General features: G+C 41.2%; 1 protein-coding gene across 3 annotated transcripts in view; it reads left to right on the forward strand.

The window, feature by feature from the left end:
* Nucleotides 1-27,772, forward strand: part of LOC110502682 (KH domain-containing, RNA-binding, signal transduction-associated protein 2-like) — a 135,787-nt gene that overhangs the window by 37,854 nt on the left and 70,161 nt on the right. The gene's annotated exons all lie outside the window — the stretch shown is intronic.

Consider the following 27,772-nt stretch of genomic DNA (forward strand, 5'->3'; position numbering starts at 1 on the left):
ATGTGTAACTCTGTGTTGTTGTCTGTTCACACTGCTATGCTTTATCTTGGCCAGGTCACAGTTGTAAATGAGAACTTATTCTCAACTAGCCTACCTGGTTAAATAAAGTAATTTTTTTCACTTCACCAATTTGGACTATTTTGCATGAAATCCAAATAAAAATAAATGTAAATTACAGGTTGTAATGCAACAAAATAGGATAAACGCCAGGGGGGAGGAATACTTTTGCAAGGCACTGTATAGTCACAGCTGTGTACATTCCTCCTCAAGCAGACACCAAGACAACCCTCAAGGGACTTCACTGGACTCGATGTAAACTGGAAACCATATATTCTGAGGCTGCATTTATTGTAGCTGGGGATTTTAACAAAGCAAATTTGAGAACAATGCTATCTAAATTCTATCAGCATGTTGATTAATGCACTCGACCACTGCTACTCTAACTTCCGCTATGCATACCCCCGCCCTCCCTTCGGAAAATCCGACCAAGACGCCATCTTGCTCCTACCATCTTATAGGCAGAAACTCAAACAGGATGTACCAGTGACTAGAACTATTTTTCCGGTCAGCCTCAGAGAACAAAATCGACCTATACACTGACTCGGTGAGTAAGTATGCATTGGAGATGTTGTACCCACTGTGACTATTAAAACCAACCCTAATCAGAAACCGTGGATGGATGGTGGCATTGGCACAAAACTGAAAGCGCGAACCACCACATTTAACCATAGAAAGAGGTCTGGGAATATGGCTGAATATCAACAGTGTAGTTATTCCCTCCGCAAGGCAATCAAACAAGCAAAATGCCGGTACAGGGACGAAGTGGAGTCACAATTCAACGGCTCAGACACGAGACGTATGTGGCAGGGTCTACAGGAAATCACGGACCACAAAAAGAAAACCAGCCACGTCACGGACACCAACGTCACCCTTCCAGACAAACTAAACGCCTTCTTTGCCCGCATTGAGAACAATACACTGCCACGGTCGCGGCCATCTAGCAAGGACTGCTACCCCCCCCCCCCCCCCCCCACTCTCCTTCTCTGTTGCCGGTGTGAGTAAAACATTTAAACGTGTTAACCCTCGCAAGGCTGCTGTGTTAACCCTAGGCACGGCTGATTACAAACAACGACAAGACAGCCTACAGGGAGGAGTTGAGGGCCCTCGGAATGTGGTGTCACAAAAACAACCTCTCACACAACGTCAACAAAACAAAAGAGATGATTGTGGACTTCAAGAAACAGCAGAGGGAGCACCCCCTATCCACATTGAAGGGACAGCAGTGGAGAAGGTGGAAAGTTTTAATATTCTCGGCGTACACATCACAGACAAACTGAAATGGACAACCCACACAGACAGACCTCAGGAAGGTGAAGAAATTTGGCTTGTCACCCAAAACTCTGACAAACCTTTGCAGATGCCCAATCGAGAGCATCCTGTCGGGCTGTATCACTGTCTGGTACGGCAACTGCAAGGCTCTCCAGAGGGTGGTGCACAAGGCTCTCCAGAGAGTGGTGCGGTCTGCACAATGCATCACCGAGGCCAAACTACCTGCCCTCCATGACACCTTCCTCACCCGATGTCACAGGGAGGCCAAAAAGATCCTCAAGGACAACAACCACCCGAGCCACTGCCTGTTGACACAGCTACCATCCAGAAGGCGAGGTCAATAGAGGTGCATCAAAGCAGGGACCGAGAGATTGAGAAACAGCTTCTATCTCAAGTCCATCAGACTGCTAAATAGCAATCATTAACTCAGAGACCCAACCCCTGGCCACTTTAATAAATGGATCACAAGTCACTTTAAACAATGCCACTTTAAATAATGCTACTTTAATAATGTTTACATATCTTACATTACTCATATCACATGAATATACTGCATTTTATACCATCTATTGCACCTTGCATATGTCGCTCGGCCATCGCTCATCCATATATTTATATGTACATATTATCATTCACCCCTTTAGATTTGTGTGTATTAGGTAGCTGTTGGGGAAATGGTTAGATTACTTGTTAGATAGTACTGCACTGTCGGAACTAGAAGCACAAGCATTTCGCTACACTTGCATTAACATCTGCTAACCATGTGTATGTGACCAATAACATTTGATTTGATTTATATTAAGGTCGTTCCCCCCCTCGGGCCGAATGTTTGACACCCCTGCTCTAGCCTACGTTAATGCACTCTCTACAGATAATAAGCTGTACTTTTTTTACAGTTGAAAATAGTACTTATTATAGTTAAGTAGTTTGCCAACCTTCATACATGCCTGTATGTTACTCTTCCAATATAGAATGAAAACTAGAGGTGCTCAATGGTCACACATGGGAAAATACATTCATGCTATGAAACATTTTGACCATATATTTCAAGGACACTAGACCAAACACCAGTTCACATGAGTGAATCTTTCCTTTCATACTTTTCTTTGTCTGCCACATGTGACCTGTGGCTAAGGGGCCCTAATTCAACCAACTTCTAGGAACTACTATTTTGTATTGTGTCTTCAGAAAGTATTCACACCCCTTGACTTTTTCCACATTTTGTTGTGTTACAACCTGCATTTAAAATGGATTAAATTAAGATTTTTTTGCAGCTGATCTACACACAATGTCAAAGTGGAATTTTGCTCTTAGAAATGTTCACAAATTAATACAAAATTTAAAGCTGAAATGTATTGAGCCAATAAGTATTCAACCCCTTTGTTATGGCAAGTCTAAATACATTCAGGGGTAAAAAAATGTGCTTAACAAGTCAAATAATAAGTTGCATAAACTCACTCTGTGTGCAATAATAGTGGTTAACATAATTTTTTGAATGACTACCACATCTCTGTACCCCACAAATACAATTATCTGTAAGAGCCGTCCCTCAGTCGAGCAGTGAATTTCAAACACAGATTCAACCACAAAGACCAGGGAAGCTTTCCAATGCCTCGCAAAGAAGAGCACCTATTGGTAGATAAAAAAGCATAGGCGTTATTAACTAATTAAGTTATTAATTATGCTTTGGATACACCCAGTAACTACAAAGATACAGGCGTCCATCCTAACTCAGTTGCCGGAGAGGAAGGAAACCGTTCAGGGATTTAACGATGAGGCCAATGGTGATTTTAAAACAGTTACAGAGTTTAATGGCTGTGATAGGAGAAAACTGAGGATGGCTCACCAACAGGGTAGTTACTCCACAATACTAACGTAAATGACAGAGTGAAAAGAAGGAAGTCTGTACAGAATACAAATATTCCTAAACATGCACCCTGTTTGCAATAAGGCACTAAAGTAATACTGCAAAAAATATGGCAAAGAAATGAACTTTTTGTCCTGATTACAAAATCCAATACAACACATCACTATTTACCACTCTTCATCTTTTCAAGCATGATGGTGGCTGCATCATGTTATCGGTATGCTTGCCATCTGCAAGGAGTAGGGCATTTTTGGGGGAGATAAAATGAACAGAATAGACCTACAGTAAGCACAGGCAAAATCTTAGAGGAAAACCTTGTTCATTCTGCTTTCCAACAGACACTGGGGTACAAATTCAACTTTTAGCAGGACAATAACCTAAAACTCAAGGCCAAGTATGCACTGGAGTTGCTTACCAAGATGATATTGAATGTTCCTGAGTGGCCTAGTTACAGTTTTGACTTAAATCGGCTTGAGAATCTATGGCAATACTTGAAAATGGCTGTCTAGCAATGATGAACAAACCAACTTGACAAAGCTTGAAAAGTTGAAGATAGTATAATGGGCAAATATTGTACAATCCAGGTGTCCAAAGCTCTTAGAGAATTAACCAAGGGTGATTCTAACATGTTTTGACTCAGTGGGTTGAACACCTGTTTAATGAAGATATATTAGTGTTAAAAAAAGTCTACATGTTTCTTCCACTTTCGATTTCTTTTTGTGTAGATCGTTGAATTTTTCTTTTACAATTAAATCCATTTGAATCCCAATTTGTAACACAACAAAATGTGGAAAAAGTCAAGAGGTGTAAATACTTTCTGAAGGCTCTGTAGCTGCTGGCAACCAAGATTGTGACTGACTGAAATGAGATTTAGAGGATGCATTGTGGGTTGCCCGATAACTGTATTTAGAATGCAGTAAGAAAATCCATTCTAAATGCCAATATTCAGCACTGTTTGCAAGACTTTTGTCTAAGTTAAATTAAGTCTGCATGGCTATTAAGCAGGAATAAATTGCTACGTGTCCTTTATCAAGTTGTATTTATCAACGTATGTCTTACACCAACAACAAAAATCACATACCAACCCATATTAGTCACCAGAAGTCATTGTACAATCTGTTGCCCTAAGGGTATGCACCTGGTGATTGATGCTAAATTATACGGACTAACTGGAGCCAAAAATGATATTCCAAAAGCATTGGCTCTTTGACGCCAAAACTACATAATGTATCTCATTTAATATTGTAACACTATCTGGACGCCTCTGGATAAAAGTAGTGGTGTCATCTGGCTCATCTGTATTAGACACGCTGTTCTGCTATCCAAAGCACTGGAACAACTCCAGCTATTCAATTACCACACAGTTCATCTCTCTAATATGGGAAAACCTATCAGTCAAAAACTGGGAATATCATGCAGTAATAAAACACTTACTGGAGGAAAAGAGGGGCTGTAGGCCTATTGATATGATTGACAATTAAAGCTAGTGGTGAAATATTAGAATTTGTGGGTTAGGGTTTGAAAAACTTGAAAACGTGCAGGGTATAAATGATGGAATCTGTTCAATCAGTTCTGTAGAGTTGACAGTTGGGGCAGCTCACTAGCAGAGCTGTATGCTATTTTGACAGGGTGACTCCTGCAGAGAAGAGGTAACTCTGTAGAACTGACCTGGCTCAGTGCTGCTGCGTGGGTCCTGCTCTCTTCTAAATAATTGGTGCCATGAGACAGAGACAGGTGCAGAGGTGAAGAGGGTGAGAGCTAGATCCAGAGACAGCCAAGTGACCATCAAACACGCACACACAGGTAGGCAGGCAGGCACACATACAAATGCACGCTAAGGTGAGTTGCTGCTGCATTGCAAGTGTCAACCTTTGACACACTCAACAGCTACTGGTTACTGTAATAACGAGCCTTCTTGCTTCCATCCTTGTGATAGCGCTTGAGTAGTGCTTCAAAACTTTAAGGTGAGGCTTGACAGTGAATACTGTTATTAAATAATATTATGGGTGATCCATTTAAACATAATTCGTATACCGTAGATGGTTAAGGGGCCTTTTCCAAGTTACTTAAAAAAAGGCTGCATTTTCCTTTTGGTCAATGTATGCAACATACTGTTTGAATGGCCTTTTACACAATGGGTTGATTTGCTTGGTGTGAAACCTTACAGTAAAACAATCATGACTTAGTATAGATCCAATGTTTCTCATTTTCAGGTTGATCATCTGTGAGGAAGTTAATTTTGTCTTCATCAGGAACTCTCTGTGTTTAAACAAGTCTCAAATCTCTAAGATCTCAAATCTCTTGTGTCCCGCCACCCACCACACCCCTCTTTTACGCTACTGCTACTCTCTGTTTATCATACAGTATATGCATAGTCACTTTAACCATACCTACATGTAGATACTACCTCAATTAGCCCAACTAACCGGTGCCTGTATATAGCCTCGCTACTGTTATAGCCTCGCTACTGTTATAGCCTCACTACTGTATATAGCCTCACTACTGTATATAGCCTCACTACTGTTATATAGCCTCACTACTGTATATAGCCTCACTACTGTTATATAGCCTCACTACTGTTATATATCCTCACTACTGTTATAGCCTCACTACTGTATATAGCCTCACTACTGTTATAGCCTCGCTACTGTATATAGCCTCACTACTGTTATAGCCTCACTACTGTTATATAGCCTCACTACTGTATATAGCCTCACTACTGTATATAGCCTCGCTACTGTATATAGCCTCACTACTGTTATAACCTCACTACTGTATATAGCCTCACTACTGTTATAGCCTCACTACTGTATATAGCCTCACTACTGTTATAGCCTCACTACTGTTATAGCCTCACTACTGTATATAGCCTCACTACTGTATATAGCCTCACTACTGTTATAGCCTCACTACTGTATATAGCCTCACTACTGTTATAGCCTCACTACTGTTATAGCCTCACTACTGTTATAGCCTCACTACTGTTATAGCCTCACTACTGTTATAGCCTCGCTACTGTTATAGCCTCTCTACTGTTATAGCCTTACTACTGTATATAGCCTCACTACCGTTATAGCCTCACTACTGTATATAGCCTCACTACTGTATATAGCCTCACTACTGTACTGTATATAGCCTCACTACTGTATATAGCCTCACTACTGTTATAGCCTCACTACTGTATATAGCCTCACTACTGTTATAGCCTCACTACTGTATATAGCCTCACTACTGTATATAGCCTCACTACTGTATATAGCCTCACTACTGTATATAGCTTCACTACTGTTATAGCCTCACTACTGTTATAGCCTCACTACTGTATATAGCCTCACTACTGTTATAGCCTCACTACTGTATATAGCCTCACTACTGTATATAGCTTCACTACTGTTATAGCCTCACTACTGTTATAGCCTCACTACTGTATATAGCCTCACTACTGTATATAGCCTCACTACTGTATATAGCCTCACTACTGTATATAGCCTCACTACTGTATATAGCTTCACTACTGTTATAGCCTCACTACTGTTATAGCCTCACTACTGTATATAGCTTCACTACTGTATATAGCTTCACTACTGTTATAGCCTCACTACTGTTATAGCCTCACTACTGTATATAGCCTCACTACTGTATATAGCTTCACTACTGTTATAGCCTCACTACTGTATATAGCCTCACTACTGTATATAGCCTCACTACTGTATATAGCTTCACTACTGTTATAGCCTCACTACTGTATATAGCCTCACTACTGTTATAGCCTCACTACTGTATATAGCCTCACTACTGTATATAGCTTCACTACTGTTATAGCCTCACTACTGTATATAGCCTCACTACTGTATATAGCCTCACTACTGTTATAGCCTCACTACTGTATATAGCCTCACTACTGTATATAGCTTCACTACTGTTATAGCCTCACTACTGTATATAGCCTCACTACTGTATATAGCTTCACTACTGTTATAGCCTCACTACTGTTATAGCCTCACTACTGTATATAGCCTCACTACTGTTATTATTCACTGTCTTTTTACTGTTGTATTTTATTTCCTTACTAATCTATTGTTAACCTACAGTGGCTTGCGAAAGTATTCACCCTCTTGGCATTTTTCCTATTTTATCTTCGGTCTCTTTGTTGCCTCTGATTAATGCCCTCCTTGCCTGGTCCGTGAGTTTTGGTGGGCGGCCCTCCCTTGGCAGGTTTGTTGTGGTGCCATATTCTTTCATATTTTTTAGAATGGATTTAATGGTGCTCCGTGGGATGTTCAAAGTTTCTGATATTTTTTTATAACCAAACCCTGATCTGTGCTTCTATACAACTTTGTCCTTGATCTGTTTGGAGATCTCTTTGGTCGTCATGCTTGGTGATGCCCCTTGCTTGGTGGTGCCCCTTGCTTGGTGGTGCCCCTTGCTTGGGGATGCCCCTTGCTTGGTGATGCCCCTTGCTTGGTGATGCCCCTTGCTTGGTGGTGCCCCTTGCTTAGTGGTGTTGCAGACTTTCAGAACAGGTGTATATATACTGAGATCATGTGACAGATCATGTGAGACTTCACACAGGTGGACTTTATTCAACTAATTATGTGACTTCTGAAGTTAATTGGTTGCACCAGATCTTATTTAGGGGCTTCATTACAAAGGGGGTGAATACATACGCACGCACCACTTTTATGTTTATGATTTTTTTGAATTTTTTGAAACAAGTAATTTTTTTAATTTACCACTTCACCAATTTGGACTATTTTGTGTATGTCCATTACATGAAATCCAAATAAAAATCAATTTAAGTGACAGGTTGTAATGCAACAAAATAGGAAAAATGCCAAGGGGGTGAATACTTTCACAAGGCACTGTAATACCTATTTTTTACTTAAAAATTGCACTGTTGGTTAGGGCCTGTAAGTAAGCATTTCACTGTAAAGTCTACCCCTGTTCTATTCGGCGCACTTGACAAATAAACTTTGATTTGATTTAAGAGCCAGAGCCAAGTGGCCCTGTGTGTTCAGAAGTGTATAATAGAGGGGGCTCTCTAGCACTGGAGCAGAATCTCTCTGGTTCTGCAGTCAGTGACTTAGGCAGAGCTCCAGTTGCATGGCGCCACTTTGATGTCCTCATTAAAGTAGGTTGATTTTAATTTCGGCATTTGCATAAAGTAGTGCAGGCTGTTTTTGTTCGGTCCCCATCTGAGATGTGCCAAACTGATCCGCCCTCCCAGTACTGTACTATATTTCTGGACAGCTGTGTCCACTGAGACATCTTGACTAATTATAGTCAGCTCTTATGTTGTGTCCTTTCATTGATATTATGAAATAAAGGTGAAAAACACAGCTTTAACTTCAAGCTTTTATACTCTTCATAACCCATATTATACTGTAGCTGTACCTTGGCATAAGGTGGGGTCAGATAGGCAATGCCTGCGATACACTTAATTCCAGACTTTCTCCAAACTCATCATTATGTGCCACCATAGAGTTACAGTGGGAAATGAAATAATTTTGAGAGTTAAGTATTCCAATAATCTTGAATTACAATTAGATAATACAGAATTAATTATCTGTCTTTACCTCACTGGTAATGTTATCTGAACAGAAACCCCAAAATGACAAGCCACTCAGCTCCATACAGTATATTTGTGTAACATCACTCTTTAGCAGCAGCTAGTGTAAGGCTCCATTTTTTTTGCAGCTGTCTATCTTTTCTAAGAATCCCTAACCGTTTTGGTATGCCACTACCACACTGCGCCAGCTACCACTGAAAGATACAGTCCCTGCTGACACAGGCTCCTGAGGCCTTGGATGCCATACAGCAGCGATATAAGTCAAGGACCTTTCCTGTATATTGAAATAGGGGCTGAGAAACGAATGGGGCTCACCAACATTACTAACTAGTAATGTCAGCAGATGGGGTTTCCATGGAAACACCCATATTACACTTGGATATTTAGGAGTGTGTAGGGGGTTTGTGGGGGAGAATCTATCAATCAATGGATATTTCAGTATTTTAGCCAAATAGTTTTATTGAATCGTGATTATCTCAATCCCATATTGGTTACAGTAAATCCTTTGGTTACAGTAAATTGTCAGATATTTTCTGTGAGAGAATATGGGAATCTAATTGTATTACCTTATTGCGATACTGTTATCTGTGCCCTGATTGGTCAAGTGATAACATGATAGAGTTTGTAGTATTTGAGTTTATAAAGATTATTATGATACTTTAAGACACCACTAAAGAAAATTGAGAGATTTTAGAACATGTTATCTTTGGCAGGAATAGTGGCATTACAGATGACTGGGTACCATCTATCAATGTCTCATCAGCTGTGTCCTGTTGAAAGAATTGTTAAAAGATTCCCCATTCATTATTTTGTTAATGTTAGAATACATGCTCAACCATCATAGATGGATATAGTAGCATAAATCTTGAAAATACCATCTTAATTTATATCTAAGGCTAAGCAGAAAAAGTTACTGCCCCTCTGGGGTGCACTGCAAAGTAAGCAAGCGTGGAGCAATCCACGGGGACTGATCATTAGATACAAGAGTTGTCTAACAACAATTACTGTACTGCAGAAAAGTTGCCTAGTCAGCATATGAAGTCCCTTACTTGCTGTACTGCAGCACGTTAAACATTTTATCCTTGATGTCATAGTTTGAGATTGTTCGTATCTCATCACTTCTCAGATGACTGTGAATGTTTTGAAAGCAATCAATAACTGTGGAAAGAGAGATTTAGCTTGTGTTGTATTGACCTTCGTTGCATCACCATCAAACCCAATGTTTTCACAGGCCTTCCACATGATTGGCCAAGGTGTCAGATAGACTGCTTGACCCACCCAAAGCCTGTAGCTAACTTGGTATGTTATTTCTTTCCACAACCATGCCACACAACAGCAAGAAAACAATTATGTCAGTGTTTGACAGTCAATCTTTAGTCAAATGAAACACTTTTCTGTTTTGCGAGTGATGTGAGTCTGGGTTGTTGAGAGAAATAAAGTACCATGTTAGCTACCCTCGATTGATTTACTGAAGGCCTATCTATAATCCCATGGACAGCACTCCCTGAAGATGATGAAAAAAGGCACAATTTTACAAGCTGCGTCAGGCATAACAGGCTTGTTTGACACCTTTGCTGACGCTGCACGTTCCGCTAATAAAACCGGGGTGGATTGACAATCTGGCATTTTGGGAAAATGCCAGATGGGTTGGTCTATTATTAGCCCAGTGGGCCTGTCATACTAGTTATCTTTCTATTTTTTGCACCAAATGATAATTATTGGGCTAATGGAGACCTGAGTCAAATAAAAGGGCTGTTGTTGGGGCATAGTTTTTTTAAATGGGCCGTGTGGAGCCTCAAGGGGGGGAAAAATGGGCCGCTGTGTTAGAAACACCAGAGCTGATTTCTGTTCCCAGTCCGGCTCTGAATAAAGCTGCACCACCTAACTTTCTCATTACATTGTTTTCCGGAGCGTGCAGTCTTTTAACAGGTCCCCAAGAGGCAATCCTTCCCAGTTGGGAAGTACTTTTTATTTGTCTTTTCTGTCCACTTTTGAATCCTCCCTGCTGGCAGTCGTCCTGTCATTTTTACAGCCAGCACAGATGAGAGGAGGAAGCTGAGGCAGGGTAGCCTAGTGGTTAGAGAGTTGGACTTGCATCTGAAAGGTTGCAAGTTCAAATCCCTGAGCTGACAAGGTACAAATCTGTTGTTCTGCCCCTGAACAGGCGATGCAACAAATGGTCACCAAACACAGAAGCTCAGAGCTCTCTGTATGTCTATCTACACATCATACTTTGCCATGATAATTAACAACTCACTGGCATTGTAAGGACCGATGCTGGAGATGAGAAGCAGGTATGGGGGTCAACATTTAATTTGGAACAGGACAGGACCAGCGTCAGCACCGGGTGACATAACGACATACAACAATTAATGCAGCAGCGGGGAACTGACAAGTATTGGGGAGATAAAAAAACAGGTGATTGAATCCAGGTGAGTCCAATAATTTTCTGATGCAGGTGACGAGGGAAACAGGTGTGCGTAATGATGGTGGCAATAGTGCGCAGTGCTGGGCAGCCTGGCACCCACGAGCACAAGGGGGAGAGAGCTGGAGCAGGCGTGACAGGGATAAATCACATTTTGAATGCTGTTTATTTATTTATGCCATTGCTTCAATTGAGTTTGTTTGTATTTCCCTCCGCTCTCTTAATGAGATTTAATTGATTCACATCAAATACTTCCATGGCTTGGAATAGATTTTCAGGGGCTCTGATCTCCAAGAAGCACTTGATTCTTTATTATTTTCTGCAGACAGGGTTTTGGTTTGGAAGAACATACAAACCTTGTACGTCAAACCTAGCCTGACATAGTATGCATGAAATTTTAAAAGCCTTTATGATGTATTAATCAAATATGGATTAAATACAGGACCAGACCAACAACTGATAACATGTGTTTTATTTAATCTTGGATTCAAAGTTGTAATAAACTTGTGGACTTTTACTGTCATCCTGTATGCAGCTTGTACATCACAGCAACATAATTATACTCACCTACAGTCTGTTAAGATTCATCCATGTAAATGAATGAATGCATTCACCTCATCACGCCTGGATAACTGCATCCTAAACAGTAAACAAACTCTGCACATACACAATGCTGCAGACTGTGTCCTTTAAATACCCTTACTGTGTCCAACTGCTACCGATACAATCACATCTTACCTGCACTATTCCAACTCCACTGGTCTGCTACTCAGTCTGCTTACGTATTGTATCGCTGCAAACACTTAAGACATTGACACTGTTAGTCTTTTTGTCATACACATGTCAAGGACACACACATATGCATATATATACAGTGCCTTGCGAAAGTATTCGGCCCCCTTGAACTTTGCGACCTTTTGCCACATTTCAGGCTTCAAACATAAAGATATAAAACTGTATTTTGTTGTGAAGAATCAACAACAAGTGGGACATAATCATGAAGTGGAACGACATTTATTGGATATTTCAAACTTTTTTAACAAATCAAAAACTGAAAAATTGGGCGTGCAAAATTATTAAGCCCCCTTAAGTTAATACTTTGTAGCGTCACCTTTTGCTGCGATTACAGCTGTAAGTCGCTTGGGGTATGTCTCTATCAGTTTTGCACATCGAGAGACTGACATTTTTTCCCATTCCTCCTTGCAAAACAGCTAAAGCTCAGTGAGGTTGGATGGAGAGCATTTGTGAACAGCAGTTTTCAGTTCTTTCCACAGATTCTCGATTGGATTCAGGTCTGGACTTAGACTTGGCCATTCTAACCCCTGGATATGTTTATTTTTGAACCATTCCATTGTAGATTTTGCTTTATGTTCTGGATCATTGTCTTGTTGGAAGACAAATCTCCGTCCCAGTCTCATGGCTTTTGCAGACTCCATCAGGTTTTCTTCCAGAATGGTCCTGTATTTGGCTCCATCCATCTTCCCATCTATTTTAACCATCTTCTCTGTCCCTGCTGAAGAAAAGCAGGCCCAAACCATGATGCTGCCACCACCATGTTTGACAGTGGGGATGGTGTGTTCAGGGTGATGAGCTGTGTTGCTTTTACGCCAAACATAACGTTTTGCATTGTTGCCAAAAAGTTAAATTTTGGTTTCATCTGACCAGAGCACCTTCTTCCACATGTTTGGTGTGTCTCCCAGGTGGCTTGTGGCAAACTTTAAACAACACTTTTCATGGATATCTTTAAGAAATGGCTTTCTTCTTGCCACTCTTCCATAAAGGCCAGATTTGTGCAATATACGACTGATTGTTGTCCTATGGACAGAGTCTCCCACCTCAGCTGTAGATCTCTGCAGTTCATCCAGAGTGATCATGGGCCTCTTGGCTGCATCTCTGATCAGTCTTCTCCTTGTATGAGCTGAAAGTTTAGAGGGACGGCCAGGTCTTGGTAGATTTGCAGTGGTCTGATACTCCTTCCATTTCAATATTATCGCTTGCACAGTGCTCCTTGGGATGTTTAAAGCTTGGGAAATATTTTTGTATCCAAATCCGGCTTTAAACTTCTTCACAACAGTATCTCGGACCTGCCTGGTGTGTTCCTTGTTCTTCATGATGCTCTCTGCGCTTTTAACGGACCTCTGAGACTATCACAGTGCAGGTGCATTTATACGGAGACTTGATTACACACAGGTGGATTGTATTTTTCATCATTAGTCATTTAGGTCAACATTGGATCATTCAGAGATCCTCACTGAACTTCTGGAGAGAGTTTGCTGCACTGAAAGTAAAGGGGCTGAATAATTTTGCACGCCCAATTTTTCAGTTTTTGATTTGTTAAAAAAGTTTGAAATATGCAATAAATGTCGTTCCACTTCATGATTGTGTCCCACTTGTTGTTGATTCTTCACAAAAAAATACAGTTTTATATCTTTATGTTTGAAGCCTGAAATGTGGCAAAAGGTCGCAAAGTTCAAGGGGGCCGAATACTTTCGCAAGGCACTGTATATATGCATATGTATGTGTCCTTGACATGTGTATGACAAAAAGACTAACCGTGTCAATATATATATTGTAGATTAAAACATTCAAATATGTAATACCTACAATATAAACAAACCATGCTAGTACTGATACAAATATAACATGTTTTTTTCTTCTCAAAATTGCTTACAGATGTAGGATCTTAATTTGACCTATATTGTCACAACAAAATAATCCTGCAGCAACAGTATTTGAATGTTTAATCCATGTTGCTTGATAGGTGGTTAGGCTATTAGCTGGCCAAAAGTAGTCCACATTAAAAGGGAAATACTGTTAATATAACCATGTATTAGTGTGGGTTTTCAGTCAATTTATGTAATTTACTAAAGTCATCTGCATTTCCTCCGTCTATACCTGCATCTATACCTGTGTGCCCTGATAAACAAAACCCCAGCTCCTTAAGCTTGAAGTATTCCCAGTCATGTGTTTGGGTTTTAAGAGCCTTTAAGGGCATTAAGATATTTTCCACATGAAAATTCTTCCTCCAGGTACACATACAATGACATTTGGTCCTGTGGGCCTCACCGATTCAGGTTTCTTATCAGTCTTCAGTTATTGTGACCTTTACATAGCAGCGTATCTGCACTTTGCACATAGAATAATCCCATTGTTGTCTTGCCAAAGAAATCCGTTGTCCCAAAGGAGGACCTACCTTGTTGAAAGGTGTTTAACATAGATAAGCGCCTCAATAGGACCTTACAGCACATTGTAGGAAAAGTTAAGTGGATGTAAGACGGTATCTTCGGTTCTGCTTTGGAAACCTGCTGAGACACTTCTGTTGGTTTCTTTGTTTTACACAAAGCTGTTTATGAGATAGTATACAAAAGTAGTGATAAAAAGTTGTTTTGCTTGCTGCAGAGAGGCTTCAGGCATAAATTGTTTTCCTCAGAGAGCAAAGCAGAGGTCTTGAGTGTTTGGTCCTTCCTCCCCATTTGTAAATAGTTCAGTTGACCATCTGCTTCAAAACTTGTACGCCCCCAAACATTCTGATCTGTGGAGAAACGTTTGTATTCTAGATTGTCATCTTTTGACACTGCGTAGGATGAATCATTAGTAATACCCAGACAGTTCTTTCTGGACACTAACAGCTTGTCAAAGAGCTAGCAAGCATAAATACATTGAGATACAACAACAATTTATAGATACATTATTTCATCATGTTATTTCTCCTCCAGAAAACTGTGTGGCTGACTGCTGATCTTGGAGAGCGTAAGACTGTCACGCTTTTCTCTGTTTCATGGTCCAAAATCGTTTTGGCCACTCAGACTGGGAGGCAGCAGCGTTCACTGTGGGGTTGGTGAGCCTCATCTGTATGGATAATGGCTTTAGTAACCTGTCAGCTTTTCCCCTTCACAGGAAGGAGTTCTAATGTCCTGTTTGTTTACACAACATCTGTGCTGCTGGCCCCCTGTGCCAAGGCTCAATGTGTATATTAATGCACCAGATTCATCACAAGCTTTTTCCTGCTGTTGCTTTGCATTCTGCGTCTTTCATCACTGTTTCATAGGGGATCGATGTGAGAAAATTCAGTATATCTCCTAAATACTGTACTCACTCACGCACGCACACACACACACGATCCCCAGGATTGTTTTGTCCTTTCCAAATGTTTTCCATATTTTCTATTTGCTGAGGTCAGGATGAAGGCATTGATTCTCATGATTACTTGAACTGATCATTATTTGAGGCATTTCCAGTTGGGTTTCCTTAGTTGTCTGCAAGCGGTTCTGTTGATATAATTTAGCCTACAACTTTCCTTTCCAATTGAATTACAAGCATAGATTTCAAAGATCATATTGCAGCATCTTCTTTTAAAATTCTACTCATATTCGGGATGAGATCAAGTATTTACACTGTCAAGAGTCTTGAGCTCAAGACAGTTACTGACACTAGTGCCTTAGAGTAGACTGAAGAAGTAGCCATTGACTCTACTGCCTCCGAGTAGACTGAAGAAGCAGCCATTGACTCTACTGCGTCTTTCTTGGAGTAAACTTGCAATCTTGACTCCACTCTCTACAGCCCTCACACTCAACTCTGGACCTCCAAGCCAGTTCCACTGCGTTTTTTATTCTTCCCCTCTAATCAGGGACTGATTTAGACTTGGGACACAAGGTGGGTGCAATTAATTATCAGGTAGAACAAAAAAACATCCGGCTCCGGACCCCATAGGGTCAGGAGTTGAATACCCCTGGTCTACAGCATTACTTACTACCTTTTTGGAGTGCATGTTGTATTGAATCAATAGGAGCATTACTGAATTAGTGGATAAAAGCTCATCAGACTAGCTAAAACAAAAAAAAAACTAAACAGAACCATTACAAAACTGTCAGCAACATTTCTCTAAACAATTACATTTCACCCATTCCTTAAACCCAAGACATATTCTAGTGTCTGTGCAGACATTACTTCCTGGAGTTTATCATAGCTCCTTATCCCAGTTCTCTTCCTGTGGGCTCATTAGCCGCCTAGACGCCACTTAGCAGAGTGCTGCTTTCCCTCTCTCTCTCCCTCTCTCTCTCTCTCTTTGCCACTGTCTAAAATCTGTGCAACTAATGCTGCTGTCCTCTGACACACTGACGCCCAGTCATCCCTCAGCCACTAAAGCGCAGGCAGGCAGGGAGGCAGACCTCCGCCTCAGGCTATAATCCCCCTATCAGGCCAGAACTGGGTTTACCAAATAGCACAGCAGCACAGCTGGCTAAACTGGCAGGGACGGTCTGACTGTCTCAGACCATCTGCGGATCTCATCTAGCTGTACATAACTGGGGTTGGTAGCTAGGGTGTAGTGCACAACCACCCACCTGAAATCCAACAAAGAGGGACCCCATTGTTTAGGTCTAATCATACATAACCATGTGGACCATGTAACAAGTCTAGGGGAGACCAGACCGTTGGATGGTGTTAAAAAATGATCTTCTGGTGTTCTGTGTGAAATTGTATTGTTTATGTTTATGGTTGATTTTCTTGCACCTACTGTGGCCTAAGTATTTTCTCATCTGTGGCTCTAGTCTTTTCCATGCGACTGAGCGTAATGACATATTTAGCTGTCTTTAAAAGAGCATCCTGCAAGGACATTACTCTCTAATGTTACTCTGTTGCTTTGATCTGTCAAGTGTGTCATACAGGTGTTGACTCTTAATTTGACCAGTTTTGTTGCAGCAAAATAATCCTGCAGTAGCAGCAGGATTTGAACGTTTAGTCCATAATGTTGCTTTACATAAATTCACTGAAAACCCACACTAACCCACAGTTAAATGAACAGTATCATGTTGTTAATATAGCCTTAGCTGGCCAAAATAAGGTTACATTAAAAGTGCAATGCTGTTAATATAACGTTGGTTAGTGCGGGTTTTCAGTGAATTCTTGTAAATCCTAAAGCTCATGCATTTCAAATCAAATCAAATCAAACTGTATTTGTCACACACACATGGTTAGCAGATGCGAGTGTAGCGAAATGCTTGTGCTTCTAGTTCCGACAATGCAGTAATAACCAACGAGTAATAATCTAACCTAACAATTCCACAACAACTACCTAAAACACACAAATGCACATGCAAATATATGAATGAGTGATGGTACAGAACGGCATAGGCAAGATGCAGTAGATGGTATCGAGTACAGTATATACATATGAGATGAGTAATATAGGGTATGTAAACATAAAAGTGGCATAGTTTAAAGTGGCTAGTGATACATGTATTACATAAAGATGGCAAGATGCAGTAGATGGTATAGAGTACAGTATATACATATCAGATGAGTAATGTAGTGTATGTAAACATTATACACTACTCAAAAAAATAAAGGGAACACTTAAACAGCACAATGTAACTCCAAGTCAATCACACTTCTGTGAAATCAAACTGTCCACTTAGGAAGCAACACTGATTGACAATAAGCTGGCGGTGCTTTCACTTTAGTGGTAGCATGAGACGGAGTCTACAACCCACACAAGTGGCTCAGGTAGTGCAGCTCATCCAGGATGGCACATCAATGCGAGCTGTGGCAAGAAGTTTTGCTGTGTCTGTCAGCGTAGTGTCCAGAGCATGGAGGCGCTACCAGGAGATAGGCCAGTACATCAGGAGACGTGGAGGAGGCCGTAGGAGGGCAACAACCCAGCAGCAGGACCGCTACCTCAGCCTTTGTGCAAGGAGAAGCAGGAGGAGCACTGCCAGAGCCCTGCAAAATGACCTCCAGCAGGCCACAAATGTGCATGTGTCTGCTCAAACGGTCTGAAACAGACTCCATGAGGGTGGTATGAGGGCCCGACGTCCACAGGTGGGGGTTGTGCTTACAGCCCAACACCGTGCAGGACGTTTGGCATTTGCCAGAGAACATCAAGATTGCCAAATTCGCCACTGGCGCCCTGTGCTCTTCACATGAAAGCAGGTTCACACTAAGCACATGTGACAGACGTGACAGAGTCTGGAGACGCCGTGGAGAACGTTCTGCTGCCTGCAACATCCTCCAGCATGACCGGTTTGGCGGTGGGTCAGTCATGGTGTGGGTTGGCATTTCTTTGGGGGGCCGCACAGCCCTCCATGTGCTCGCCAGAGGTAGCCTGACTGCCATTAGGTACCGAGATGAGATCCTCAGACCCCTTGTGAGACCATATGCTGGTGCGGTTGGCCCTGGGTTCCTCCTAATGCAAGACAATGCTAGACCTCATGTGCCTGGAGTGTGTCAGCAGTTCCTGCAAGAGGAAGGCATTGATGCTATGGACTGGCCCGCCCGTTCCCCAGACCTGAATCCTATTGAGCACATCTGGGACATCATGTCTCGCTCCATCCATGCTTTAGGATGCTTTAGTCCAGGTCTGGGAGGAGATCCCTCAGGAGACCATCCGCCACCTCATCAGGAGCATGCCCAGGCGTTGTAGGGAGGTCATACAGGCACGTGGAGGCCACACACACTACTGAGCCTCATTGTGACTTGTTTTAAGGACATTACATCAAAGTTGGATCAGCCTGTAGTGTGGTTTTCCACTTTCATTTTGAGTGTGACTCCAAATCCAGACCTCCATGGGTTGATAAATATGATTTCCATTGATCATTTTTGTGTGATTTTGTTGTCAGCACATTCAACTATGTAAAGAAAAAAGTATTTAATAAGAATATTTAATTCATTCAGATCTAGGATGTGTTATTTTAGTGTTCCCTTTATTTTTTTGTGCAGTGTATTAAGTGGCATTGTTTAAAGTGGCTAGTGATACATTTTTTACATAAATTTTTCCATTATTAAAGTGGCTGGAGTTGAGTAAGTATGTTGGCAGCAGCCACTCAATGTTAGTGGTGGCTGTTTAACAGTCTGATGGCCTTGAGATAGAAGCTGTTTTTCAGTCTCTCAGTCCCTACTTTGATGCACCTGTATTGACCTCACCTTCTGGATGATAGCGGGGTGAACAGGCAGTGGCTCGGGTGGTTGTTGTCCTTGATGATCTTTATGGCCTTCCTGTGACATCGGGTGGTGTAGGTGTCCTGGAGGGCAGGTAGTTTGCCCCCGGTGATGCGTTGTGCAGACCTCACTACCCTCTGGAGAGCCTTACGGTTGTGGGCGGAGCAGTTGCTGTACCAGGCAGTGATACAGCCCGACAGGATGCTCTCGATTGTGCATCTGTAAAAGTTTGTGAGTGCTTTTGGTGACAAGCCAAGTTTCTTCAGCCTCCTGTGGTTGAAGAGGCGCTGCTGCGCCTTCTTCACCACACTGTCTGTGTGGGTGGACCAATTCAGTTTGTCCGTGATGTGTATGCCGAGGAATTTAAAACTTATACTTCCTTCTCCACTACTGTCCCGTCGATGTGGATAGGGGAGTGCTCCCTCTGCTGTTTCCTGAAGTCCACAATCATCTCCTTTGTTTTGTTGACATTGAGTGTGAGGTTATTTTCCTCACACCACACTCCGGGGGCCCTCACCTCCTCCCTGTAGGCCGTCTCGTCGTTGTTGGTAATCAAGCCTACCACTGTAGTGTCATCTGCAAACTTGATGATTGAGTGTGAAAATGTTCAACAACAAAGGTGATCAAAATAAGATTCTTCACCTGTAAGGTTTCCATTTTCAGTTGTTTCTTAAAGGCCCAGTGCAGTCGAAAACATGATTTTCTTGTATTTTATATATCAACACTATGAGGTTGGAATAATACTGTGAAATTATGATAATGCCCTTTTAGGGTAAGAGCTGTTTGACAAGACTGCCTGCAATTTCAGCCTGTTTTGGTGGGATTGAGTTTTGGCCTTCCATGAAGACATCAACATACAGTGAATTAGTTAATAGTTAATAGGCCTGGTTTTGTTTCCCCTCCCCACTCAGACCACGTCCAGACAGTCCCGGCAAAATTCTTACTTGAGAAATTGCCCTTCGCTAAGAAGCTATTTTTGTTTATTTTTGACCATTTTATTTGAAAACAATTGTTACCCAGAAATTATATGATTTTGAGTTTTAAAAAACGGCTGCATTGGAGATGAGGCCTATTTCAAACCTTTCCCTCTGGAACAGGCAAAGAGGATTCTGAATGTCAATGACAATGGCTCCTTCGTGATATTACCATCGGCATTGTAGTGAATTTAATGTTTAACAATACTACTGTAGGATTAACCACTACATTGTTGTAATACAGAGGTAAACAGCTCTATCGTTCTGCTAATTTAATGATAATGCCATTTTAAACATTGGTCCATTAACAGGTGAGATGGAGATGGATCATTTTTGAAGCATACAATGTGTTAACGTGCCTCTTCTGTAAACAATTTCTAGTCTACACAAAAAGCTGAATTTGCATTAATACAGTTGTAAACAAGGGCAACGAAGAACAAAATAGACAGCTATTCAGCAAGCAGAAAACGCAATAAAACCAAAGACGGCAGTTAAATGTAGATGGAGAATAATGCATTTCAAATTGTCCAAGTGTGAAGCGCTGAAGTCAGAAGACAAATGTGCTGTGAGAGAGGCTAAATAGATTACAGCCATGTTAACTTCCTTTGTGAGCTGCATGACAAGACAGTCATTTGTAGCCAATTCTCCTCCAGTGTGACGTTCAGTGGGAATGCTGCCACAGTGTTTATTGAAGATGCTTCACCTTTTTGTTTTATTGAAATCTCAGGGCTCATCTCTAAGGAGATGTGAATCTTTGTCCTTGCATTGCAAGTGTCTGGGAGTCTGTTTAAAGGCCACATCAGTCACTTATCACAAAGAAAAGCTGTTGATGTAAGAGCATTCATTTCAATCCAGGATCTAAACCTGTGACTTTAGTTTATGCTTGAAAGATTCACTTACTTGTTAGATGCAGACATTCCACCGATTAAATTGCCCAAATTGTAAAGTTGTGTATTAGCCAATACACACTGGATTTTCAATTAAGTTTTTGCACGCATTCTGAATGGGTTACTTGCATTTGGTAAGATAATCATCTATCAAAGAAATTTCACAAAACCTGATGAAACAAGGGTTTAGAAGTTGCTCTTTCAAAGTACTGTATGTTTTGAAATAGGTAAGCCAAGGATTCATCAACGGTGTGTCATTTCACATATGTGAACAGAGCACATCACTATCTAAGTGATTTGTAGAGCAGGGCGTACTGGGGACACTGTGGGATGTGAAACATATTAGTCACAGGAAACATCTCCAAACAGATTATGCTTAACCATTTTGTAAATGGATTGCAATAGATTTGTAAGAGAATTATACTAATTCGAGCTCAAAACATGCAATATTTGAGTTGAGTGGTAAAAGTGGCTTGCAGTGTACAGTCTGTGAAAACATTTAGAAAAATCAATGCCATCTACTTCAAAAAAACATCTGCCCACGAAGCAGGTCTCCGTCACAGAGACCCGTGTAAAAACGTGTTGCTCACCAGGGCCTCACAGGTCCTCAGATTCACAGAAGCATGACTGACGAGCTGTAGATGCAACACATTTACAGTCTTACAGGAGGTTTAAAGAGGGGCTGAACGTACTGATTTTGCCTGGTGATGTCAGCATGGAAAGATGAAACTCCCACCCATGCAACACCTGCTGATTAGAAGGTCCTGTGGAGATTATATTTCAGGAAATTGCAACTACCAGGAAATAACACTGATTACATTGTTTCATACTTTTACACTGTTAGTTTCATCAACTGTTGTTCAATATGATACAAATCACAGGAAAAACTACATATGCAGACCAGCTGGCTGGTGTGTTTACGGGACATATTCAATCAATCCCTATCGCAGTATGTTGTTCCCACATGCTTTAAGAGGGCCACCATTGTTCCTGTTCCCAAGAAAGCTAAGGTAACTGAGTTAAACTACTATCGCCCCGTAGCACTCACTTCCGTCATCATGAAGTGCTTTGAGAGACTAGTCAAGGATCATATCATCTCCACCCTACCCGACACCCTAGACCCACTCCAATTTGCTTACCGCCCCAATAGGTCCACAGACGATGCAATCGCAATCACACTGCACATTGCCCTGCCACATCTGGACAAGAGGAATACCTATGGAAGAATGCTGTTCATCGATTACAGCTCAGCATTTAACACCATAGTTCCCTCCAAACACGTCATTAAGCTTGAGACCCTTGGTCTCGACCCCGCCCTGGACTTTCTGACGGGCCGCCCCCAGGTGGTGAGGGTAGGAAACAACATCTCCCCCCTGCTGATCCTCAGCACTGGAGCCCCACAAGGGTGCGTTCTCAGTCCTCTCCTGTACTCCCTGTTCACCCATGACTGCGTGGCCATGCACGCCTCCAACTTAATCATCAAGTTTGCAAACGACACTACAGTGGTAGGCTTGATTACCAACAACGACGAGACGGCCTACAGAGAGGAGGTGAGGGCCCTCGGAGTGTGGTGTGAGGAAAATAACCTCACACTCAACGTCAACAAAACAAAGCATACCCCCTATCCACATCGACGGGACCGTAGTGGAGAAGGTGGAAAGTTTAAGTTCCTCGGAGTACACATCACAGACAAACTGAAATGGTCCACTCACATAGACCGTGTGGTGAAGAAGGCACAACAACCTCAGGAGGCTGAAGAAATTTGGCTTGTCACCCAAAACTCTCACAAACTTTTACAGATGCACAATCGAGAGCATCCTGTCGGGCTGTATCACCGCCTGGTACGGCAACTGCTCTGCCCACAACCGTAAGGCTCTCCAGAGGGTAGTGAGGTCTGCACAATGCATCACGGGGGGAAACTACCTGCCCTCCAGGACACCTACACCATCCTATGTCACAGGAAGGCCATAAAGATCATCAAGGACAACAACCACCCGAGCCACTGCCTGTTCACCCCGCTATCATCCAGAAGGCGAGGTCAGTGCAGGTGCATCAAAGCTGGGACCGAGACTGTAAAACAACTTCTATCTCAAGGCCATCAGACTGTTAAACAGCCATCACTAACATTGAGTGGCTGCTGCCAACACACTGACTCAAATCTCTAGCCACTTTAACAATAAAAAATGGGATGTAATAAATGTATCACTAGTCACTTTAAACAATGCCACTTTATATAATGTTTTCACACCCTACATTACTCATCTCATATGTATATACTGTACTCTATACCATCTACTGCATCTTGCCTTGTGTGCATAAGGTAGTTGTTGTGAAATTGTTAGATCACTTGTTAGATATTACTGCATGGTCGGAACTAGAAGCTACACTCGCATTAACATCTACTAACCATGTGTATGTGACCAATAACATTTGATTTGATATTGACTGCTCTGGGCCTTTAAGAAACAGGCAGCAGGGACATTTCTGCTACTCATAAGAAAAACTAGATTTGCGTCTTGGGGGTGTTGTTCGATGTGCGATGTGCATGTGTTATGTTTGCTGTACCCTGGCAGTTCTTGTTGTTTGTCCTTCTTTAGTCACCCTAGTTCAAATATCTCAAAAAGGCCACCATACTTTGCGCGATGAATCGCTTAGCAACTGCGGGACGCACCATGACAAAGTGATCATCCGAAGCGCCGAGCGTTTATTCATTTCCCCAATAGAGTATCATTGATGACAGTTGTGTTTGTGATGCTAACGTTAGCTTATGATTGTGAAGGCGTTTGAGTAAAAAAAAAAAATAGCCCTTTATTAAAGCCAAGTCTTGTTCTTTCAACATGGCCTCAACGATGTTTTGTATGTTGTCTCATGTAAACAAGTCAGAGACGCTGTGTCCTATTTGGTATTTCTGTTGTCTGTAAAGAAATGGGTAGGTCTGTCTTTCGGTTGATTCTGCTGCTACAATTGGATAAAGCGCACTCAGCGCAGCTGTTTCTCCGTGCATGACAACTGTCCCTAGGCGTTACCACCCTGTGTTGGTGGGCAAGTGAGCATGACAAGGCATGATTGAAATCAAAACCCAACCCCTCAAATATCAGAGGTTTTAGGAACATCATCACTTTCTTAAAATCTCTGTTTTTGGAAGATAAATTATTTATAAAGCTTGTACACTTTGTAGTACATATTTGGCACTATAATCAATGTTTCTGACTAATATTGATTCCACATATGCCATTTTCAACCAGATAAGTTATATTGGGGAGGTTCAACTCCACCTTAAAGGTGCCCAGTCCAACTACTGTACCCTTATTAATTTTTTTATTTTTTTTTATCATTTTGAACACACTATTCATGACCTGTAAAGAGACCCCAAGTCAGGACTAGCAATGGAAATAAGGATAACACTATTTTGAGGTGGACATATTACCCTATAATTTGTAGTGTATATAAGTATGTATATAAGTAACCTCTAAGGCCTTTATTATGTCTTAATAGCCATATAATATGACTTAATTAAGTGATTAGTTATTCAAACATTATGTCATGTAGTACTGACCAATCCTTAATAACCTCATTATTAGCTATAATAAAGGCATATTTGTAGTTAATAAAGAGCAAGTTATACAAGAAACAGACACTTACAAAGCTGTCTTAATATGGAACTAATAAGGGCATAGTACCTACAGTATGTGTTCTCTATAATAAATTGTGACTATATTTTTACATGCATAGTTATTTTCCAGAAATGACCTCATTGGACACAAAGGTGGGCACACCTCCCCTCATATATGCCATAAAGCCAACAATCAAGTCAAAATCTGAAATAAACAATTGGCAACTAAGCTTCCATATATCATACATACATAGGTTTGCATACACAGCTGTATGGCATATAACGATATAATGTGAATCGCAAAGGGCCACACTTTGATTTGATTTATTAGGATCCCCATTAGCCGACGTCAATGACGGCAATGGCTTCCCCACACCCATGAGCAAAACCATATAATGTTTGCCTGAAACTGAATATGAAAACCATTTATTATGTCATTAAACTACACAAATCCTCAGTTTCAGACAAACATTATATGCTTTTGCTCAGGGATGTGGGGAGGTGTGCCCCTTTGCAAGTCATAATATAATCTTATACAGCCGACATTCATATATATGGATGTATATAAGGAACTTTAGTTGTTAACATCAAATTTTTACTTGAATGTTGGCTGAATGGCATATATGAGAGGAGGTGTGGCCCTTTCTATCCAATGAGGTCGTTTCTGTAAAAATGTTCTGCAAGTAAAAATATTGTCTCACCTCGTTATATGGAACACATAGGTAATATGCCATTATTAGTCCTCCATTGAGACATCTTACTAAGAGTCTGTTTCTTGTGTAACTTTAAATGTATTAACTATTAATTTGCCTTTATTATAGCTAACAAGGATGTTATTAAGGAGTGGCCAGTAATACATGATGTATAATGTTTGAATAAGAAAACACTTAATTAAGGCCTAATAAGACATAATAAGACATAATAAAGGCCTTATTTTTTTATTTAACCTTTATTTAATTAGGCAAGTCAGTTTAAGAACAAATTCTTATTTACAATGATAGCCTACCAAAAGACAAAAGGCCTCCTGTGAATATAAGGCCTCTTATAAACTACAAACCAGTGGAAAATATGTGTACCTTAAAATAAAGTGTCACAGAAATAATATTTCCTTTTGCTTTTCAGCATCAACAAACTTGATATCCTATGTGCATACAATCATAATCATACTCTTCATATAAACACAATAGTTTTTTTATAGTAATGCATGCAGTATTTCCACATACTTGCTGAATTAGTAACACACCCAGTTTCTAACATCCTCAGGCCTACCGGTGTTGGGGCGGCAGGGGGTGCCTTGCCTCATTTCAAACCTAATTTAACTCTGAACCGTGCCCCCTTAAAAGCCCAAATTGCCCACCACGGAGCCTCAGAGCGGCTCCAGACATTCATTAGTGTAATGAGAACAGGACACTCTTCTGCTGCCGCCCAGCGAGCTACTTCTTACTGTAGCCGTGGCGACCATCTGCTCAAGGGCTCCCAGCCAGCTGTAGGATATTCCTGTTAAAGCAGCCCCAGAGAAGACAGAATAACCCACCAGGGTCCTCAACTCAATCACCTCAGAAAGGAGGGATGGATGGATGAAGGGATGGAGGTAGAGAGGTGCTTTGTTCAGCACCCAACCGTATCCTTTTGCTTTTCATGCAGACCTGGGATGGAGTGCTCCTTCATGATGTCAGAGATAAGATAAGCTGAGTATGCAGTCATGTGCCTCTTTGGTATTTGTCAGACTGCTGCTGCAATACAGAACACAGTTGGCCATGGCTCTTATTGGCTGAGTTGTATGCTCAGCCTCAGTGGGGGGGCTTGAGTAGTGTTGTGAATAGGTTATAGTCATTTTTGAGGCCAAGGCAGGTGATGTTGAAATGGGTGGTTGACCAGCTGACAGCTGTTCAGCTCTGGAGGAGGTTGAGTTTTCAGCTGGTCACACCAAACATTTGAAGGTCAAGTCATTCATTTGAAAATATTGTTGGGGTGGTCGAGAAATGAGAACAAGAGACCTCAGCAGGATTTGGGGGCGGTAGTTGGAAATCTAAATGACTTATTAACACATGGGGTGTTTCAAATTGGTGTTCTGATTGTGGTTTTAATGCATGAATAGACCTAGAATAATACATTTTCAATTAGCAAATGACTCAACTAAATGACTGCTATTATGATGTTGAGGGTCACCATTGTGGTCAGTGCTGATCTCCAACAGTGATAAAGAAAAAAGACAGTAACAGTAAGAACCCAAAGGGCTATGTTTTATGACCAACAGCAAGTCTACGGTCAGTGAGATGTTATGTTGGCCAGTGCTGAAGGCAGATGTTTGATAGTTCCTCATCTGGATAGTATTCCTTGATTTCCCATTGGGAAGAAACTCATTATTTCTCACTCTCCCAGCTCTGGCCTCTCGATCATTGCCAGGGACATTATTGGCTGGTGCACACGTTTTATTTCCTCTCCATACAACATTGATGACCGTGCTGCATTAACAAGACACATGACCCACTGGGCACAGACATCAGTTCAATGTCTAGTTTTGATTTACATTTGGTGAATTCAACATGAAATCAACAAAAAAATGGCACCATATCTTTGGAGTTAGGTTAAAAGTTGTGTAAAACAAAAAGGCGAAAAGCCCTTATATTGATGACTTTTTGCAAATCCAATCAGTTTTCCACGTTGATTCAATGTCATCACAGATTTTTGGTGGGTTGAAATGACCTGGAAACAATGTTGAGTCAACCAGTTTTTGCCCAGTGGGGACTGACCAGACCTCAGTGGTCCAACAAAGGGATGGAGCTGATAACTGAAGACCGTGGCTGAGTCTCAAATGGCACACTATTCCATATACTGTATAGTGCACTACCTTTTGGATCCTGGTCAAAAGTAGTGCACTATAAAATGAATAGGTTGCAATTTGGGACTCAGCCCCTGTTATGTTCTACCTCAGATGAGACTGAGACCCATTCACCTGGGTCATGCAGCACACATGGCTCAGCGTTATTGATTTGTTGTACAGTTTTTTTCCCAGGTCTTTTTTTCAATTCAGACATTCTGAATAAAATGATAATATTTAGTTTAAAAGGTTTATTGTTAGCCAACTGTAATCTATATTTTTATCTAATATTTTTTTCCCTTGCAATATATAACCTAATTTCCATTTACTTCTAAGGTATATAATTGAAAAC

The sequence above is a fragment of the Oncorhynchus mykiss genome, chromosome 23, assembly GCF_057628025.1.
Source record: "Oncorhynchus mykiss isolate SJ-2025 chromosome 23, ASM5762802v1, whole genome shotgun sequence".
NCBI lineage: Eukaryota > Metazoa > Chordata > Actinopteri > Salmoniformes > Salmonidae > Oncorhynchus > Oncorhynchus mykiss.